The sequence below is a fragment of the Megascapheus bottae genome, chromosome 10 (assembly GCF_031878675.1).
Source record: "Megascapheus bottae isolate mThoBot1 chromosome 10, mThoBot2.hap1, whole genome shotgun sequence".
Classification (NCBI taxonomy): domain Eukaryota; kingdom Metazoa; phylum Chordata; class Mammalia; order Rodentia; family Geomyidae; genus Megascapheus; species Megascapheus bottae.
The window spans coordinates 3,426,727-3,431,670 of NC_143518.1; the positions used below are offsets into that span (position 1 = coordinate 3,426,727).

General features: G+C 40.1%; 1 long non-coding RNA gene across 1 annotated transcript; it reads right to left on the minus strand.

The window, feature by feature from the left end:
- Positions 1 to 1,244: 1,244 nt before the first annotated feature.
- LOC150057339 (uncharacterized) lies at positions 1,245 to 4,439 on the minus strand. The gene is made up of 4 exons (XR_016536759.1): positions 4,358 to 4,439; positions 3,495 to 3,603; positions 2,718 to 2,931; positions 1,245 to 1,586 (listed from the first exon to the last, which is right to left on the minus strand). It is a non-coding gene; the product is annotated as an uncharacterized LOC150057339 (long non-coding RNA).
- Positions 4,440 to 4,944: the final 505 nt, after the last annotated feature.

The following is a 4,944-nucleotide window of genomic DNA, read 5'->3' on the forward strand; positions in this document are numbered from 1 at the left end:
ACATCTTTACAATAAGCATCTCAAATTAAATTTGTGATTAGACTATGCCAACTTGAATGGATAACTTCATAAAAACAATGAGAAGAAATATTTTGAAATATTTTGAAGAATCTCTTACAACAGCTGAAGAATAGCTCTGTGAAGTCTGGTTCTGGAAACTAATAATCAACTTTGCCTTTGTAGTTGTGACCCAAAATGGAGACTTATCAACTGAATCTATCAGCCAAAGGCTTAGCTGTCTGTAATGGCCCCAGAAGAGATGACTCCTCAGAAGCTTGGGTTGTAAGAAGCATGAGACCTCTGCGAGTTTTCTTAGAATCACTCACTCAAGTCAGGAAGAAAAGAGACACCATACTTCCAGCCTTGTTTAGCTTGAACTGTCACAAAGGACTTTTTGTACTTCATGTCTAAATAGGCTTTGCTCTGAAAATGTTCAGTATTACTGTGCCAAAGGCTGGCCTGTGCCATATGGTACACACAGCAATTACATTAGGTAATAAACTCCATGTTCCCTTGATGTGTTTTCTCCAACCTCCAGTCAGCCACATTGCTCTTAGATAATGTCTAAGTTTTTGTATTTGCAGAAAAACCTTCTGCTCAGAGAACAGATGATTCATTTAATTCCAGCAACTGGCTATTTTAGCTGTATAAACACATGTCTCTGGGCTCTTCAAATAAGGTGGCCTACATTCATTCACCAATTTTTATTTTGATTTCCAAGACAGAGAAGCAAACCTCATAAAGAGGTGAAAAAATGACTTTGTATGAATAAGTAGCTATAATAGAATATATATATATATATATATATATATATATGGGTATGTATCCACCCACACATGAATTCAAAAATGTTTTGATAGGAATTTTAACCCTCCTCCTTGAGATGGTGAGAATGCAAAATAAATTAGGAAACTGGAAACTAGAAAAATATTTAAGAGTGTTGGGTGGGCGAGGAGAGTTCAGACAAGAAGTTGTTGGCCCTAGGGACAAGACTCTAAAGATGAAGGCCCCACCTCCCACCTCTCCTTAGCAGGTGCCAGGGGCTTTTCAACCTCTCCTTTCAAAACAAGCCTAGCCAGCTCTGCCTGTGACCCATGCCTGCCACCATGCAGATTATAACGTCAAGTGCCTCGGTGGCTTTGGTGTTCCCCTGAGTTTATTCAGGTGTGAATATAAAACTGATGGCAGTTTGAGAAGGTCAACATTACATATTCATTTTATTTTAAATAATTGATGATGTTTCCTGTCTCTGCTTACATTAATTGCTCTCAGGTGTTAGAAAATTGCTCAGTGAGCTGCCTTTTAATGTGCGCGTGTGTGTGTGTGTGTGTGTGTGTGTGTGTGTGTGTGTGTGTGTGTGTGTGTTAGAAATTCAGTGTGGCTGGTCTTTGGAATACTAAAAGCAGCATGTACTGTGCAGGTCTTTCTAACAGGGGTTAATAAAAGGAAATTAAACATATGCATGGATACCTTCTGCCACATGGAGGAGAAGAGTGGATCTGACTGACAGCCGGGACATTGCCAGTGCTTTTGCCTAACCCCAGCTCAGAACTAATGCTAATCCAGATTCTCTTGATCAGGTGCTCCTGTGGAAACCAAATTTGATCATTTTTCACATAGTGCCACTACTAAAATGAATAAATTATAAAGTCATTTGTCACTATAAATTCACGGAAAAGTATTTTCTATCTAATGCAATCTACAACTGTCCTCCCCCTGCCTCCCCCCAAAATAAATACATAGTCTTATAAAGGAAAGGTGCCTGGGCCCGAGACTATGGCTGAGTAGTAGAGTGCTTGACTAGCATGCAAGAGGCTCTGGGTTCCATTCCTTGGCCCCAGATACACAGAATAAGCCAGAAGTGGTGCTATGGCTCACGTGGTAGAATGCTAGCCTTGAGAAAGCTCAAAGATAGTGCTCAGAGTTCAAGCCTCAGGACTAGCTAAGTAAATGCATAAATAAATTAAACCAAGAACAGATGCCCCACTACAACACAAATGCTCATACATAAGCCATGTCCAATCTCCCCAAAAAAGGTTGATTCAGTTGCTTTAAAATTATCAATTGCCTGACTATAGTCATATATAAAAAGGTCTATTTAGGGAAAATAACAAACATGGATTCTAAGTCACCATCTTCTTTATACTTTCTGTGTCAATGTTTCTGAGAAGTATATTTATGGTACATTTCCCTGAAAGAAGATGGATGTGCTTATTTCTAGAATGCACTGCTGGATTGTATGTTCTAGGATTACTACCCCTACTTAAATCAAGTCATCTAAGATTCAGGTTGAATCTCACAGGTACAGTTAGCTTTCAAGAAAAGACTGGTGGCTTTGGAAAATATGCTAGGGTACAGGATGAAAGAGTGGCAATCCTTGGCATTATCATCCAAACAGCCAGAACTAATGCGAAAATCTAAGATGGACACTTTAAGTTTTGAAGAAGACTGTGATAAGGAAAAAGAGCTCTTTGCTCCTAGTCAAAATCATGATAGGTTGGGAAACAGCATTGGTTTGTAATTATTTTAAACCATAAACCACTTCTGGGCCTTGCACAATGTATATGTGTATTAAATGGACTGATATAATCATTGACTTGTGCCCAGGTATGTGTGTTACTTTCTGATAAACTTCTAGTTGTGTGACTGTGTGGGGATACCTATACACAAAAACATATCAAGCTGATACACCAGTACATTGAGAATATACTGCTGACCTGAAGAGCTGAAGGAAATAACAGGCTGTATTTTCAGCTTGGTAAAAGCTGGCAGTCGGGAGCCCTTTACGAACAATTACAAGCATTTGCTGGAAATACATTCGCTGATTTAACAAACTGGGTTGGACAAATGTTTAACATGCTGTCATAATGATGTTCAGATGCTTTTCTTGGTATTCGTTGATCTGAGATAATGCATTCTTGCCCAATCATGCTACAAAGAAGCAGCAGAAATAAATAAATAAATAAATAAATAGCTGTAATGTGAGGCGCTCTCACAATAGCAGAGCTGCTGACTGCCCCTGACAGATGGGGGTGGGGTAGGGGGGGTAATGGGGGGGGGGAGAAAGTCAATATGATATCTGAGACAACCCAGGCTGAGCACTGCAGAATAAATTACATGATTCGCTGAATGCCTGGGCTTCGCTCAGACATACAAAAAAAATTGGAAAGATAAAAGCTTGCATTGGCTTCAGATGATATTTACTGCTTGATGGATTCACTAGCAGCCCCAGTCCAGTCATACTGTATTGAATTATTGGCCTCTATTTAGCTGTGTGTCCGACGAAGCTTGAGTGTCCGTTTAAGCCTAAGCGAGCTGGAGGTCTGCCAAGCCTCCTAGAGACTCTGGGTGCAGAGAAAGACACGAGCTAATGGCAACCAGCTTGAATAACAGGGAGCACAGGGACACTAGAGGAGGCAAGAAAGCCCAGCTACAAAGTCCTTTCTTATCAATATTAATGCCAAAATAAATATTAATGCAGCCTGCCTGCATACCATTTTTGAATGTGCCTTGTTTTCTTTGTATTTTAACACAAATGGCTGGAAATGACTGTGTGATTTCTCTCTCACTCTTCCCTCTCACAGTTTCTTTCTTGCTTTGAATCTAAAGAAGGAATTGGGAAAAGGCCATTAGCTTTTACTACTGCCCCTTATCACAGCAGGGTTTCCAGAAGGCACAGGTGGCAAATGAAATGCTGATTTGAAGAGGTATACAGCTGCCAATGGAATATACGATTGGAATGGTAATGTACACTACAACAGCTATTGTATGGATTCTTTATTACATTGTGCTCTCCCAGTTCAACTGAGAAGTAGCAGTTCATGTCCAAAGATGTAAGAAGAATTTATTACTAGCATAGGAGAAAGAAGGAGGAGGAGGATGTGAAGCAGGAGGAAGAGGAAGAGGAGGAGGAGGAAGAGGAGGAAGAGGAGGAGGAGGAGGAAGAGGAGGAGGAGGAGGAAAAGGAGGAAGAAGAAGAAGAGGAGGAGGAAGAAGAAGAAGAAGAAGAAGAAGAAGAAGAAGAAGAAGAAGAAGAAGAAGAGAAGAAGAAGAAGAAGAAGAAGAAGAAGAAGAAGAAGAAGAAGAAGAAGAAGAAGAAGAAGAAGAAGAAGAGGAAGAGAGAAGGAGGGGGGAGAGAAAGGGCAGTCATGTGTAGGAATAGGGCGTATATACAAACTCTGTGCTTTCCATTGTTTGGCTGTGAACTTAACAGTCTCCCCTCCCTTCAACCCCCCCCCCCATAAATAACCTATATACATAGAAAAAAGGTACAGGGGCCAGGTGCTACTCAGGATGCTCAGATCTGAGGATCCTGGTTCAAAGCCAGCCTGGGCACGAAAGTACATGAGACTCTTACCTCCAATTAAACACCAGAGACCCAGATGTGGTGCTGTGGCTCAAGTGGTAGAGCACTAGCCTTGAGCTGAAGAGCTCAAAATCAGTACCCAGGCCCAGAATTCAATCCCAAGAAAGAAAGAAAGAAAGAAAGAAAGAAAGAAAGAAAGAAAGAAAGAAAGAAAGAAAGAAAGAAAGAAAGAAAGGAAGGAAGGAAGGAAGAAAGGAAGGAAGGAAGAGAGAAAGAGAGAGAGAAAGAGAGAGAGAGAAAAAAGAAAGAAAGAAAGAAAGAGAAAGAGAGAGAGAAAGAAAAAGAAAGAAAGAGAGAAAGAAAAAGAAAAAGAAAGAAAGAAAGGAAGAAAGAAAGAGAGAAAGAAAGGAAAGAAAGAAAGAAAGGGAGAAAGAGAAAGAAAGAAAGGAAGGAAAGAAAGAGAGAGAGAAAGAAAGAGAGAGAGAGAAAGAAAGGGAGAAAGAAAGGAAAGAAAGAGAGAGAGAAAGAAAGAAAGAAAGAAAGAAAGGGAGAAAGAAAGAAAGGGAGGAAGAGAGAGAAAGAAAGAAAGAAAGAGAGAAAGAAAGAAAAGAAAGAAAGGAAAGAGAAAGAGAGAGAAA